The 17,664-nt window shown below is 37.4% G+C and overlaps 1 protein-coding gene across 1 annotated transcript in view; it reads left to right on the forward strand.

The window, feature by feature from the left end:
* The first annotated feature begins 1,252 nt into the window (after nt 1-1,252).
* LOC124264101 (SEC14 domain and spectrin repeat-containing protein 1-like) overlaps nt 1,253-17,664 on the forward strand; it is a 35,663-nt gene continuing 19,251 nt past the window's right edge. The window contains exon 1 of the mRNA XM_046698828.1: nt 1,253-1,410. The gene's annotated coding sequence lies outside the window, so the exon portion shown is untranslated. The remainder of the gene's footprint in view (nt 1,411-17,664) is intronic.

The following is a 17,664-nucleotide window of genomic DNA, read 5'->3' on the forward strand; positions in this document are numbered from 1 at the left end:
GTGTGTATGTGTATGTGCGGCTGCTTGTACTGGCCCAGACTTAAGCTGGTTTTATAGTGCTAGCCCACTGAGATACCATGCCCCAGTGAAGCATGAATACCCCACTCAGACACATTATACTGACTCCGAGCCGACCAGTCCTTGTTGTACCCATTAATGCCGAGCGCCAGGCAGGGACCAACAAGTACCATATTTTAACGTCTTTTGGTATGACGCGGTCGGGGATCGAACCCGCGACCTTCCGCTCTCCGGGCGGACGCTCTAACCACTACACCACGGAGGCGGTCGATGCCGTTAGGTTATCCGGTAATTAGATATTGCAACTTTACAGACCCCACGAACATTTCTATCAATGAACATTCAAAGAGAAATCAGCAACGCTGAACATGTTTTGAACAAGTCTAAACTCTGTCTATATCGTGTTATAATTGAAGGATTTCGGATGGAGTGGGGTAGCCGGGTGGTTCAAGCGTTGGGTCAAGACCAGGGATCGACCCTTACGATTGGACCCCGCCTTTTTATTGCTAACTGCTCTATAATTATTCGCTATTATTCAGTCATGCAGTTGTTGAGATTAGGCTTCACTGACTCGGAGTTTTTTAGTTAGTGAGTGAGTGGTTGACACAGAATTTGTTTATGACAATTGTTAGTCGATAATATTTACAACCTTGGTAGAATATTTCTCTGATTGACTTACTCGAAGACAAAAGTCCAAATCTGCGTTAAGATTTACATACAAAGAGAAAACAACAGTCAGACCGTGTGAGGATGACCTATTAAAACTTGAAAATAAACAAAAACAAACAAACAACGAAATGTTTGCCACGCCCAATTCCGCGTCTGTCATTTTTCAAATGTGAACTGATATCTCGTCACAGGTATAACTTTCACTGTTATGTTGTATGAAAGACATAGTTGTGTGACTACGCGAAGCCGCGCGTTGTTTGCCCAGGTAGATAGACGCTTGTCTGTAGAGACTTCCTACCTGAGCTGTTGCGGTAACTCTCCCTGAAGTACCGCTACGTAGTCGGACGACATGGCTGTTCCAACAGCTGTCAACCCCCCTCGGTAATACGACATCAATTAAATGTCGTCAACAAATTCAGACACCTTAATAATAAAATGCAGAGATCTACATTATAAGTAACATGAAACTGTCAACACTGTCGTACGTATGATATTCGTATACACATGTAAATTGACAATGTCATTAATTGAACGACAGTCCCCCCTACCTGGGCGTTACTAAAAATACACCAGCCGGTGGCTCTAGATTGGAACTTCCTAGGTGATGTGATTGTAAGTGTAGGACATTTCGTTGTGGATGTTACTTCGTGAACGGACTGATGGATTAGTGAAACGTCTTTACAGGTGGGAAGTGCAGGGAGAAGGATATATACACCTGAACAGGTAAATGCAATATCTACAGGTGTGTATGTGCTGTGAAATGCAGATAAATTTTGATGTGTACTGCGGTGTTGAAAACCACTGCAAGTTGAGGGTGGGTGTGGACCTGTCCCGCGCTTGCATACCTGTCTGGTTATCACCAGGCAAAATGAACGCACGGGGAATCTACATTAAACATTTACTATTTGGCGCTTTTAAATTATGACCTGTATCTTGTGTCAAACGCGTCTCGACCTATTTTCATAGGACACCTACATACGTCGCCATACTCCGATCACCCGACCGGAACGGGCATATGCATGTTCGGACATAAGAAGTGAAATCTCATGTCCGTTTCTCATATGAGTTGGTGAATCTTATAAAGGTTCCACATGTCCCACATTTTTCCGTTGTCTCGTCATCTCCATATGACGCGTATCTTCAAAAACCCAAACAAACCGACTTCCGCTACCAAGCAAATACCTGCAACTTTCGTGTCTGTTGAAAGTAAATATACGTGGGTGATCGCATAGAGACTAGCTGTATTCTTGAACGGTGGCTTTGCAGAAGCAGCCCTTTAACCTTTATAGTAATGCAGTATTTAGTTTCAATGACAGCCTGCATGAAGGTTATGCCACGAGTGTAAAATCAATACTATTACTATAAATATACAACCTGTTGTAAGTTGTAAATAGAGTTCAGTATTGCCATTTCACAGGTAATTAGCTTCAAGTGGGCTGTTATTCAGTGTACTCAGACGTTCAGTAAGATTGTCATTATAATCACATCAAGAAACCTCAACTTATTATGAGAGCGGTGGGGTAGGCTGGTGGTTAAAGCGTTCACAAATCATGCTGAAGACTGGGTTCAATTCCCCACATGGGTAAAATGTGTAATGCCCATTGCTGGTGTCCCCTTGCCGTGATATTGCTGGAATATTGCTAAAAGCGGCTTAAAACCATACTCACTCACGCAACTTATTACGACATTCATACTTTTCATTTTAAGAAATAACACAAATAATTTCTTGAGTTGTCATTAACCCTTGTGTACGTATGTTAACGGCTGTTTTAGATTGTAGTATTGCACCCACTGGGCGGTCATTAGAGAATTGTACGCTGTTCAGATTATGACTTTGGGGATCTAAACGTGATTGAATTTTTTAAGTGGAAATCTCGACATATAAAAGATTAGTTTGGAAAAATGATAGTATGTAAACTTTATTATCACTTTTTCTCATGCACAAGAATGTTTCTGGGTTTCTCTGAAAGACAGATGAAAGACAGAATTACATTAGTAAGGATATTCTTAGGCATTGTGTGTTACATATCCCAAGTCCTAATTAATATATAGTACTTATAAGCATATTCTCTTGATTACTTTTGTCTAAAGACATTACCAAGAGAATGTCACTGTATTCCTTAAAAACAACTATTTGTATCGGTAAAATGCAGGGTGATACCATTCTTCTTTTACTTGGAAATTTAGTGGACAATTAACATCTGTCAAATATATAATACTCCGTTTAATGAGGATATTTATCATCTTTCCATGCTGCACAAAAATAATTATCATAATATGTCAAAAAAGAATTTGAACCAAATGACATGTTTGGTTCCCTGTACCGAAAGTTGAGCTGTATTTTCTGTTTAAATCATGAAAATTGGGAGTGTACATACAACATTCCTTCAAGTCTTTCACGTGAAAGCAATTTTTAAAGTAGGATATGTCAGACAGCACACTGGGTCGATTTTGTTAATTTTCCAGTATTAGTGCATGTACTTTAAATGCGGCCAGTATGCATACCGTAATTATGGTAGTTATGTTAGTTTTGGAGAAGTGAAAATAAAACATATAAATAATATGAAAGTAGAATAGCAAACAATTGTGTGGTCTAAAAATATTTTGGGGATCGTCTAAAAATATTTTGGGATGGTCTTAATATATTGGATGGTCTAAACTGTTTTGGGGATGGCCTGAACATATTTTGGGGATGATCTTCGTTACTATGTTTGGAACAAATGCGGGCAAATAATCAATTTGCTGTGGCCTACATTGAACATTTTTCTTGGCATCATTCTTGATATCAAATTAATTATATCAAATAAATGCCATATCCCATAAATCACTTAGCCTTCCAGTATTTGCCAGCTATGCAGCTAATGAGAAATGACCAGGTATTCAGGAAGCACTATAATCAATTACAGATCAAGCTTACATTGCTCCAGATTAAAAGCAAACATATGTATGAATTGTTCACATACTTAATTGCTTTACATGAAATACCTGTAGACCAGGTGAGTTAACTCATTTACCAGGACTGGTCAATCATAAATGCAGTTCATCAATAAACATCACAACACCTGAATCCAACCTGTCCATTGTGTAGTTGTTGATTGCATAACATGACTGACAGGTATGCAGAGGTAAGTGGCGTGTGATGTGTCAGAATGATGTGTTATGTAACCAGTCCACAAGGAAACTGTGTTCACTGGGGCCATTACAACAATGAATTTGCTTGTCACGGGAACAGATAGCAGGAAAACTTGTCAGAAAAACCAGATTGTGGCAAACATGGATATCTGGAAATACAGGCAGTGCAGTTTAGGCCATAGTCAGTTAATTATTTGATTTTCATTCCTAACTAAATCACATCTTTTTCTTGTTCACTAAAATGTGTAGTCGCAATCCTTGGTTTAAACACAAGTTGGAGCCTTTGATGGTTTAAACACAAGTTGTAGCCTTTGATGGTTTAAACATATGTTGGAGCCTTTCATGGTTTAAACATGTTGTTTCTTTCAATGGTATACACACATGTTGTAGCTGTCCATGGTTTAAACATATGTTGGAGCCTTCCATGGTTTAAACATGTTGTTTCTTTCAATGTTATACATGTTGTTTATTTCATGGTTTAAACAATGTTGTAGCATTCCATGGTTTACACATATGTTGTAGCCTTTCATGGTTTATCCATGGTTTAAACATGTTGGAGCTTGCCATGGTTTAAACATCCTGCCATGGTTTAAACATCCTGTATCTTTCCATGGTATACACACATGTTGTATCTTTCCATGGTTTAAACATGTTGTATCTTTCCATGATATATAGAGAATCTCACCCGAGTGTCTTTTGATATCAAATATATCACCACGAGTTGATAAATGTCAAATATTTTCACTTTTGTCAACGAGTGTTAAGATATATGATATCAGAAGACACGAGGGTGAGATTCTATTTGTCATCAAAAATCACTCTTCATTATTTTTCAATGAAAAATGTACATCTCTGAACACAGTACTGCCATTAGACTCGCAGTGCAGTGATGTCAGAGCATTGTGACATCATCAAGTTCATGATGTCATAGCATTGTCAGGGCATTGTACAAAATCTACTGTCAAAACGATATCTCCTAGGCGTTTGATGTCACACAAGCAATATCTCCTGTGGAACACAGTTTTGGATGACAAACACACATGTTGTAGCCTTTATGGTTGAACCAGTTTAGAGCATATCTTGCTTATAACTTTGCCTAAAATAATTAAAATTTGAATATGTTTTATGATTGATTTCCTCAATGTTAGGCAGGTAGGAAGGAAAAGGGGGCAGGAATAGGGAATCATTTTTATTGCTGTGTTTTGAAGTTTTTGCTAAAAACAAATATTCAAAAGGTTTTAGTTGTAGTAAACAGTTTAAATGAGTGAATTATATTGGTCATGTTCAGTGAGTTTTCTAAACACATTTTACTTGATCTTTTGATATTTGACTAATCTTTGATCTTGTGGCCACATATAACCCTGTAGAAATAGGAGTAGTGAGTGAGTCAAGTTCTACGCCGCTTTTAGCAATACTCCAGCAATATCACGGTAGGAGACACCCAAAATGGGCTTCACACATTGTACCCATGTGGGGAATCAAACCCATGTTTTCAGCATGATGAGCGGACACTTTAACCATTAGGCTACCCCACCAACCCAGTAATAAGAGTAAAGGTGTACACATTGATTCATGCAACCAAATCTGTAAAAAAATGTCCAAAACAAATTTTTGAGTAAAATAAGAGTATTGACCCAAGGATGTTGTGATCTAACAGTTTAACCAAGGGTTGAAACCCAAGAATGATTGCAAATGGTCAAAAAATGTGAAAGTCATGGGACATCCTATCTCCAGACAGTCTTCATGTTTCGGCTAATGTTTTACTTTGGGTAATGTGATCATAGCCAGTCGGTGTAGATTTGGGTCTGTATGCTCCTACAACAGAGTTGGTAGTGTCTGGGGTCTGTATCACGTCCATATCATGTCTATTTCGACACTGTCCATCAACAGAATGCACACAAGCACCTGTTGTTAATTGTCAATGTTAACATATTTAAGCAAACAATGGGGCACTGATGTTCTGCACACATGTAACATTGTGTAATTTCGGTCTTGAATATTCCAGCAATTTTGAAGAGACTGTCATGTCCAAGGGTTGTTGAACTTTCAACTTCTATCATGTCTGTCTCAAGTGTATTGTTTCAACATTGATGATTTATGACTGGCTCTACCTTTGATTATAGTATTTGATTGAGTGAGTGAGTGAGTATGGTTTTACGCCACTTTTAGCAAGTGAGTGAATATGGTTTCACGCCACTTTTAGCAAGTGAGTGAGTAAGTATGGTTTTACGCCACTTTTAGCAAGTGAGTGAGTGAGTATGGTTTTACGCCACTTTTAGCAAGTGAGTGAATATGGTTTTACGCCACTTTTAGCAAGTGAGTGAGTATGGTTTTACGCCACTTTTAGCAAGTGAGTGAGTGAGTATGGTTTTACGCCACTTTTAGCAAAGTGAGTGAATATGGTTTTACGCCACTTTTAGCAAGTGAGCGAGTGAGTGGTTTTACACTTTTAGCAAGTGAAGTTGCTTGAGTGGAGATAATGGAATTTATGCCTTCTTTTAACAGAGTAGGGTGCATCCCTCAAAACTATCTCAAACCTATGATATGGGTTTTATTTGCCACTTTTAGCGTAAAAAGTGAGTGAATATGGCATTATTTATAGGAGAGACCCACTGCGTTTTACCCAGAATCAAGCATAATGAGTGAATGCTGAGTATGACACGATTTCACCAATGTGATAAACACTTCACACTGATTGAACTGAAATATTCACTCACTCACTCACTCACTCACTCACTCCAACTGATTATATTTCATATACTGGAGTAGGTTTAAAATTGTTATTTTTTTATTTTGGGGGGTTGGGTAGCCTAGTGCTTAAAGTGTTCGCTTGTCACACCCAAGACCTGGGTTCGATTTCCCCACATGGGTACAATGTGTGAAACCCATTTCTGGTGTTCACCGCCATGATATTGCTGGGATATTGCTAAAAGCGGCCTAAAACTAAACTCACTCACTATTATTTAATTTCACATGATACATCGAGGCAGTGAACTTTGTCACTGATTTTACATTGTCTGCATAGTTTTGTGTTATTATTATTAGCATTCCATGATGTCAGTATTGTTGACATGTTTATTAATAGGAACTTACTGCAATATGTTTTTGCATTTATGAAATTGTAAACATAAAAAACAATGTGCACCCTTCACATTAATCCACTCTGCAGATTTACACTGTGTACATACCAGTTTTATGTTTGCACTTGATAAACATAACAAATATTGAAGTCAATTCATAAATGTGTAACTTAAGTATCCAAGCATTTTGTGTAATGCTGCATAGAGTACAGGAGGAATTTTCAACGCTGTGTTCAACTAGTATTCAAAACTGACTTGATGATATTTATAAAAGTTTAGATCCCTTGCAGCAGCATGTACAAGTACCTGCTAAAACTACAAAAGATTCCTGCCTTTAAGGCGTACATTACCACAGCTGTGCACGTCATGGATAGAAAGATAAATGATGAACCTCCTAACCATTACTAAACCTGTTTACAGACATATAGCCTGTGTGTAATGTTTTGAATTCTGTCTTAATTTGAGTTTTCCATTGCCTGTAGAGCATTGTGAGTTAAATTATGATTTAAGTGAAGTGTCATAACATAAATAAACACAGTTGAAAAGACATGAAACCCTTCAGACATATATTCTGGAAAATGTCTTTTAAAGTGCTATAGAAATATTTTTATCCATTCAAATGAATTGAAAAGACAATCAAAATATTATTTTAATGTTGATATTTTAAACAATGCTCCTTTGTCAGATTTCTCAATTTCATGTTGATAATTTGAACTAAACACAGACAAACACAAGTTCTGAACTGACAGTCAACAATTGTGCAGTAAACATGTTGCATTATGTCAGTGTATGATTCTCTCTGTGTATTGTGCAAAGATTGTGTTATAGAGAGATAAATAGTTTATTAATGTGTCGTGCATAAAACTTTTGGTACAATGTAAAAACAATATAAGAGTAAATGTCCAGGAAAAATTGGCTTATGAAACACACAATACTGGTTTTAAACTGTGATAGTAACATAAGGCCAGACCAATTCTATTTCTTGTTTTATGGATCCGCCGGGAGCAGGACAATTCCCACCCGGACAATTGCCCCCTGGACAAATGCCACTCAGGCAATTCCCACCTAGGACAATTCCCACCCAGTTATTTTCACTATAATGATGAGGACAATTCCCACCCAGGCTTTGAAATATTGTAATATTGACTGATAAAATATGAGTCAATATTGAAAATGATAAAATATTGAAATTTTGACATTAAAGAAATTTGACTTTGATGAATTTTTCACTTTGATGTAATACTGACTTTGATAAAATTTTGACATTTATTTTTTTTACTTTGATGACTTTTTTACTTTGATGTAATATTGACTTTGATATAATATCAACTTGATGAAATTTGAACTTAAGTGCAAACATAAGACCTATTTACTAAAAAGTGCTTTTCAATATCAGTAAACATGTAAACATGTAAAAATGTCAATATCAGTAAAATTTTAAAATTTGACATAAACTTATGTATGTCACAAAATTGTGCTTCCTTATTTTAAAAAATGCTATTATTTGTTGTGTATTAAATAAGATCAATAAAACCTGATTAGTGCAACCATACTAAAGCATGTCATGAAGAAAGTAATAGTTCATGTTTGTTTTTTTCAAAATGAATAAATGTTGAAACTGAACTATGTTCTTCATGTTATTTTCATTTTTGGGGTGGGAATTGTCTGGGTGGGTATTGTCCTAGGTGGGAATTGTCCTAGGTGGGAAATGTCCGGGTGGAAATTGTCCTAGACCCGGATCCGCCAGTGGTATTTTTTCAAGAATAACAAAAAAAATAAAAATTAATTTTCCCCACTCAAAAATTAAAATCCTCATGTGTTTATTGGGCAAAAATGTAAACTTAGAAAAAGATTTTTTTTTATTGCTTTTTTGCCCCATATAAACTTTATTAATTGCCAAAAAATAAAATACTTATAGTATTTAAAAGGAAAATTATTTTGACAAGTGATTTTTATTTTTTATTTTTTTCCCTCCTGCCCTTAGGTTTTCTGAGGACAAAAATCCGTAAAACAAGAAATAAAATTGGTCTGGCCTAAAATGAATATACAAGGTATCAAGCATAGAATTACAGTGAGTGAGTGAGTTTAGTTTTACGCCTCACTCAGAAATATTCCAGCTATGGCAGTGATCTGTAAATAATCAAGTCTCTACCAGACAATCTAGTGATCAACAGCATGAACATCGAACTACAGTATAGAATTACAAATAGCTGTAAAAGTAAATAATCATGCATAAAACATCCTTCTTTTAAACATTTGTAGAGGAGTAAAAGCTAAAACTGGTTGTAAATGGTTAAGGATATATATAAATTTAGAAGCACTGTCCATACAGATGAAACCTGGGATGTCACGTTCAGCCCCTGAAAATAACCTGTGCCTCAAATCCGAGGAGAAGCGACAATCACTAAGAAATCAAGTGGATTTCATCCTGTATTTTGTGTCTGGTTTATGCACAAAACTGGCATATTCTGTTGTTTAGTGGAATAGGAAGTTTGGAGTATCTTCCTGTCTCAAATGCTAACTGGCCCCGGGAGGTCACCACATCTGAACTTAGATAAAATTCGTCTTTGATCTCGATATTTTACTGTCTAAACATAGTAGCTTAATGTTGGTTCAGTTTTGAACGTTCTGTAGTTTCGGAGCTTGTTCGCATTTAGTTTATTGTGGTCGTTCAATAGTTCATGTGCCCAGTCGTTGACGTCGTCGCATTGAGTAAAAATGTCCTCAAAAGCATTTATTTTCCTCTCACTTGAAATGTCTGTGTCAGTATATCTGTAGCACCATGGTTTTCCAACAACTTGAACACTATTTTCTCATATGATCTTGGCCAAGTTTTTCCCCACTTGTGTATCATATACTATTCACACTTTGCTAAGGATCAAATTATCGATTCAACAGAAAACTATGATGTGGGGTCAAATTGGATTTAAATATCTAAGCTTCTTGTAAGCATGGATCCTAGGTTTCAGTATGTCATTTCATCTTGTGGAACCCATACCTGCTATTGACAGGTGTTGTGTACTTGTCAATGACTCATTCCATGATTTGCAAAATGGTTGATTGGTGCCATGAAAACCATTTTTATGGTTACTCATGTATCAAGTGCAAAAGGTTAGACTAAAGCGACTGTTTGCCTAAAGAGGGGTTACCATATTATAATTTATCCAGTTCTAAATGGATACAATTTCAAATTATGAATCGTTTAAGTAAAGTGACTTTTTGTGATCCTTAGCAAAGTGTGAGTAGTATATGAACGATTCTGTCACTGTCCATCTTGCGAAGTCTTGTCTGGAGTCTGCAAACTTCTGTGTATTGAGTTGCTGTGTAGGACATCCAGCCCGTTATAAAACGTCAGTGTAGGTCCACTTGGTGCATTGTGCCAAAAGCCATACTATATTCTGTCGTGGTAAACTCCACAGATACAAGGGTTAATACATGACCTACAATCTCGAGGGGATCACGGATAATTTATAATAACACAGGCATTCAGGAAGTAAATATAGAGCTGAAATTTAAAGTGAAGATTCCATTTTGATGAAAACAGAAAATGAGTGTAATGTGTAATGTTTTCAGTATGTCCAAGACACAGGAACAAGGTGCCTGTATTTTTAGGTATTTCTATTTTAACTGAAAGAATTTCATTGATGAGAGTTGTTATAGAAATGCCATAGACATGAAAGAGAAGAATGCGTGGCCTGGTGGAATGGCAAACATTCTCCAGGTTCCTCGTTGGTTTCTTTAAAGAGATACTTTTTTAAATGTTATGTGTTTGTTCTGAGTTTTGAACAAGTTTGAGCAGATAATTTTTAAAGGTGACAGCTAGAAACGTGATGTGGTCAAAGCTCACCCATTTAGCATAAGCTCGTTCAGCAATGTTTACATTTGGTGAATTTTCAGTTTGTGACCTTGACATTTACTTCAGTGTCATCATTGTCAGAAAACAAAGAAGGATTTAACATATTTGAAACCAAATTACCTATAAAAGCCATGTTCAATGAGAATGCTGGACAAATTATTAAAGTGTTCTTACTTTGCAAAAGTTTAGCTTAGTTGGTTCCTGAGACAAAATAAATTAGTTATTTGTTCTCAATGATTAATAAATGGTTATCCTGCAGAATGTTGTTTTTACAATTCAGATTTTTAAGAAGAAAAAGCTACACACTAATGTATCGTAACCACATGTAGACTTTGTTTCCAAGTGTACATAAATGATCGTGATGATAAATATTTAATGTCAAATGCCAATTGTCTGAGTTGGAATTTTAGAAGCAGCAAGATAAAAATCTTTTGAAACAATGCAGTGGCCATAACTCATTATGCTTGCATACTTGGAGCATTAGGTTTCTGTAGCCAGGTGTCACTACATGTCAAGACTCACCACCTACCATCATACATTGTTGTAGCATTGGGTTTCTGTAGCCAGGTGTCACTACATGTCAAGACTCACCACCTACCATCATACATTGTTGTAGCATTGGGTTTCTGTAGCAGGGTGTCACTACATGTCAAGACTCACCACCTACCATCATACATTGTTGTAGCATCGGGTTTCTGTAGCAGGGTGTCACTACATGTCAAGACTCACCACCTACCATCATACATTGTTGTAGCATCAGGTTTCTGTAGCGAGGTGTCACTACATGTCAAGACTCACCACCTACCATCATACATTGTTGTAGCATCGGGTTTCTGTAGCAGGGTGTCACTACATGTCAAGACTCACCACCTACCATCATACATTGTTGTAGATACATTGTTGTAGCATCGGGTTTCTGTAGCAGGGTGTCACTACATGTCAAGACTCACCACCTACCATCATACATTGTTGTAGCATCGGGTTTCTGTAGCAGGGTGTCACTACATGTCAAGACTCACCACCTACCATCATACATTGTTGTAGCATCAGGTTTCTGTAGCCAGGTGTCACTACATGTCAAGACTCACCACCTACCATCATACATTGTTGTAGCATTCGGGTTTCTGTAGCCAGGTGTCACTACATGTCAAGACTCACCACCTACCATCATACATTGTTGTAGCATCGGGTTTCTGTAGCAGGGTGTCACTACATGTCAAGACTCACCACCTACCATCATACATTGTTGTAGCATCGGGTTTCTGTAGCCAGGTGTCACTACATGTCAAGACTCACCACCTACCATCATACATTGTTGTAGCATTGGGTTTCTGTAGCCAGGTGTCACTACATGTCAAGACTCACCACCTACCATCATACATTGTTGTAGCATCGGGTTTCTGTGGCAGGGTGTCACTACATGTCAAGACTCACCACCTACCATCATACATTGTTGTAGCATCGGGTTTCTGTAGCCAGGTGTCACTACATGTCAAGACTCACCACCTACCATCATACATTGTTGTAGCATCGGGTTTCTGTAGCAGGGTGGTGTCAAGACTCACCATGTCAAGACTACCATCATACATTGTTGTAGCATCGGGTTTCTGTAGCCAGGTGTCACTACATGTCAAGACTCACCACCTACCATCATACATTGCTGTAGCATTGGGTTTCTGTAGCCAGGTGTCACTACATGTCAAGACTCACCACCTACCATCATGCATTGTTGTAGCATCGGGTTTCTGTAGCAGGGTGTCACTACATGTCAAGACTCACCACCTACCATCATACATTGTTGTAGCATCGGGTTTCTGTAGCCAGGTGTCACTACATGTCAAGACTCACCACCACACAGCTCACATCACCTGTGATACTGAAATATCATCATGATCATGTCAGTAAATGTACCACATGGGCAATACATTAGATTTCCTTCAAGGTTTTCGTATACTGAGCATAAAAAGTTGATTGACATGAATATTTTGGGGATACCTAGCGGTATATGAAACTGTGATCAATCTTCAAACTGAGACTCAATGGGTTATTTTAATGATTATGTTTAAATGTTTAATGTTTAGTTTTAATTACATATTTAATTTCATGGTTAGTGATTTTGATTAGAGACATCTTGCTGTACATGTTGGTTAATAGCTCTTAATTCATGGTAGTATGGTGATGATGTCAGTATGTGACTTGTTTGGCACAGATTTCACTTGACACCCAGTCATTGTCACCATCCCCCTGCGAGGGTATGTAAGGAATATTTATTTAGCACCGTTTTTAATCATAGCATATTTGTAAATTTCATATCAATGGCTAAAATTGCATACAGTTGATAGCAGCTGATGGGGAACCATGCATAAGCAGAAGTATTGTAAGTCCCCTGTATGGTGGATCAAGTTTGGTTGCTCGCTGTCTATAGCCCCTTTTTTAATATGTAATAATTGATAATATTTTATTGTACAGGCTTTCAAACTTGTTTTTAATAAAGTATGTTTATAATGTAGTTATTATCCTGTTCTTTACAGAAAGGATTTAAGTCAGTATGAATATATTTCTCATGAACATTCAATTTTGTCAGGTGACAAAGTGGCTGAAATATTGTCAATGTGACATTAAATATTACCTCACCTTCTCCATGTCACCATGGCCTAATAGGGGCGTTGGGGTAGCCTACTGGTTAAAGCGTTCGCTCGTCATGACAAAGACCCGGGTTCGATTCCCCACATGGGTACAATGTGTGAAACCCATTTCTCGGGTCCCCCGTCATGATATTGTTGAAATATTGCTAAAAGTGGCATAAAACTTAACTCACTCACTCATGGTCTAATACTCTGTCCATCTATCATGTCTATGCTTTGAACTGCTGGGAGCATAGGAACCAAAGATGTCATATAAATTGAGTTTACTTTTTGCTGTTCAACTTCTATTCACAATAGCAGATCACGAAATCCCTGAAACAATGTTCAATTTTTATTCACAATAACAGATCATGAAATCCCCCAAATGCTGTTTGACAGATTATGAAATCTCCCCAAATGCTTCTACTTACAATATCAGATCATGAAATCCCTTAAATATGGTTCAACTTCTACTCACAAATAAGAGAAAACCCTGAAACACATGTCAACTTCTATTCACAACGACAGATCTCAAAATCCCCCAAACAATGTTCAATTTCTATTCACAGTAAAAGATCATGAAATCCCCAAACACTGTTCAGGTTCCATTCACAATAACAGATCACTAAAAACCCTGCTATATGCTATTACCAATTCAACATGAAATGACTACTGCAACAATGTATAAATCCATACAACAATGTACAGACCACAAAGACATCGGTGTGGAACTATGAGAGGCCTGTGAGTTTACATAATGTACGCCTACAGACTGTTTGTGTTTGGTACATTAAACCTAGGCCCAAGTATCCCCTATTTGTCATACAATTGAAGGGCAGGTCCAACAGTCAGGGTCCAGTCGGTCATGCATGCAAATACAAACCCATTGAAAGTACTATCCCCCTACCAATGCTGCCACCTTTCATGTAGACATGCCCACCACTTGATAATGAGGTCTTAAGGTCTAAATAGATGACCTGGCATGATGCTGAGGAACTTGATAAGGGATATGCATAGTCAGAGCTTCTGAAAAACTGGCTTTCAGTCTGCTCCCTCTTTACTTACTTTCTCTCCTGTTACTTGTTACTGGAAACAAAATTTTAAATATTGATAATTGCCATATATTTTCCATGCTTTTTTTGGCTATGGGTTTTCTAGGGTGCCGAATTTGCTCTGCAGAGTTACATCCCCCAGCATCAGTGATTGTGGTTCCAATCAGGTAAGCCCATATTGTGATTCTAGATTTTTTCAGCACCTCGATGCTTGTGGGACAAAGTTGGGGTAGCCTAATGGTTAAAGTGGAAGACCTGGGTTCGATTCCCCACATGGGTACAATGTGCGAAGCCACTTTCTGGTGTCCCCCGGCGTGATGTTGCTGGAATATTGCTAAAAGCAGCGTAAAACCATATTCACTCACTCAAGGCTTGACACAATGTCACTATTTCACCTAAACAGACCTGAAGTCATCTACCTGGATCTGTTGTCCAATAACACAGCTGGCCACGATGGTGATATCACTGATAAACAAAACAATAATTGTTTCATTTGTTTTCTGAACCATGCCGGTTGTCATGGTTGCAGACAGGGTGTCATGGCTTGACATTATTTCACCAAAACAGACCTGGCATCTTCTACCTGCATCTGTTGTCCAATACCTCAGCTGGACATGATGGTGATATCACTGATTTAAAAAGCAGTGATGCAAACATGTTTCATGTGTATAAAAAGCAGTGATGCCAGCATGTTTCATGTGTTTTCTGAGCCATGTAGGTTGTCATGATTACAAAATAGCCACTCAAGCCTCATGTCCTGATCTGATCTAAAGAATAGGGTCCAGCATGTAGAAGTATGATGCTAAAGCAGACACATTTGTTTGTAAGCTACATTAAACCCCTGTGTGCCAATAATCAGGTGCCAAACTGGAATGTGTTGAATCCACTGTGAAGTGTTCACAAGCCCAGTGGCTTTGACAGGCCAACTGAACAAGCTTGCAACAGAGCAGATTCATGGCAAAGAAATGGATATTCGATGACAGTTTCCGCTTCTGATTTTATAGAAAATAGGTCGGCTGAAAACTGGGGAGCGTCAGGTGACAGAATTATGGGCTGGATGTCAAAGGTCATGACAAGCCGAAGAATATAAAAGACACACAATGTAGTCCTGCTTTGGGCATAACAGTTTACTGATCATGATTCACATCTTGTGATGTTTTACCTGGGTGTATCCTAGAGGTTAGTGTCAGTTTCAAAATTCCCTATTTATAGTTGTGGGAATATTTTATATAAGTGTGAGAGAGCTACAAACAGTTATCACATTTCTAACATGTGAATACTGACTAGTTTCTAAAGAATTGTCAAAGAATCTAGTGTTGCTTTCATAATCACATCCGCCATATAGCTGGAATATTGCTGAGTGTGGCGTAAAACTAAACTCACTAAAATTCATCATCACATTATGATTAAATTGTAGAAATTCATCACATTATGATTAAACAATTGGTAGAAATTATGAGGAGGAAATACCCATCAATGCTGGATGACATTCCTACAATTGTGGCCTTTTGGTTGAAACAGTTTCCTTATTGGAGGAAACTAAGTACAATGTTATCAAGTTAATGTCTGGAAGAAACTTACCAATATTCAAGTTAATGTCTAGCAATTCCTGCAGCCTTTGTTGTGACATTTCACAACTTTTGAGGCAACTTTTATTAAAGATTTCACAGATTTTAGTAAAACTTTCAAGTATTTTATGTTTGATAAGTGGACATTCCTAGTACTGATGTATCACTGAGAAAAATGTCTGGTACAATTACCTATGTTGTCGTGCACCAAATGCCCAGGTGGACAATTGACTAGTCTTTGCATGTGTTTGTGATGCATGTCACTAGAGGCATGCACTCACCTTTTTGCAAACACCTACCATCATCACTATTTTAGTTTGATTCATACACACATGCTTATGGTACAGTCAGAATAATATGATTAACAGAAACTCCAAACAATTTTTTGGTTATGGATGCGAAGTAAAGATATTTATCCTTATTACATACATTCTCCTTACAATATCATCTATTAACAATTTACAGCCTGTGTTCTAAATTGTAAATAAAAAAAAATTGTGATGTTGAAAATGTGTACATGAAAACTTGTTTTTGAATGTAACTTTGTGTAGTTAAAAATTTGTGTGTATGTGTAAACTTGGTCTCATCGCTCTATGGCTGAAACAGTGCAGATGCGGTGTTAAATTTTAATTCACTCACTTATTCACATACATTCTCCGATAACCATGACCACAATACAAAGGCCACTGAACATTCTGAATATGCTATCTCCAGTATCAAATAGTTAATCCAGATAAGCCACACTCAATGTTTCTGATTTCAATCATTAAAAAAGTTATTTTCTGAATGTCGAGGGCATTTGTGACTCGTTGGACAAAGATGATAAATACGTTGATCCTCTGTGATAAGAATATGCACTGCAGAGAAGAGACACAAGACATTGAGACGCGTAGAAACAGAGACACGAGCAACTACAATAAGGCGTATTATAAATACCATAACACATTGCCATACATGTAATAACTGGTTGTAAATGCTATGCCTGAGATCCTTTCAATGCACACACTTGATGAACCAGGCTGAGCTGGCTGCGTGTTCCTTTGTAGCTTGTCATGTTGCAGAATGGGGTTTTTGATGAAGAAATGGAGCCCTTTTTATTGTTGATAGAATACATGTGTGCATAAACATTCAGTCAGATTTATTACAGTTGGCTGAATGAAAGTTGTAAAAAAGACTTTCATTGAAGACATTGAAATTAAGAACAGACTAGATTCATTCAGCCAGCATATATATTCACTAGGAAGGGTGCACATTGCTTCAAATAGATCATTAAATAACTGTCTTCTTTATGTCATGCTTGTGTCGACATAGTTATACAGCGTAATAGTTAATTCATTGATATAAACACGAGGACTCCATGTTAAAATTGTTCCCTAACAACTGAAGCTGGTCAGAAGAGGTGACCAAATGGATTTGGTGGTCTGGTTTGGTGACATGGCTGATAGACTGTCAGTGTGTACAAATGACATGGATGATTGTTCATAATATCAATCACTGGATTGGATGTCCCAGATTTATGTATTTCTAGACTGCTTCACTGCCTGCAGCATTAAACAGCAAAGAAATATTTTTTATCAGCTGAAATTTCTTTCAAAATAGGGTAATTAATTTCAACAATTTCAAGGAGGAAATTTATAAATAAAGAATGTTTTTGATAAGGTGTGT

The sequence above is a fragment of the Haliotis rubra genome, unplaced genomic scaffold (genome assembly GCF_003918875.1).
Source record: "Haliotis rubra isolate DU_JTF1 unplaced genomic scaffold, ASM391887v1 Scf91, whole genome shotgun sequence".
Classification (NCBI taxonomy): Eukaryota; Metazoa; Mollusca; class Gastropoda; order Lepetellida; family Haliotidae; genus Haliotis; species Haliotis rubra.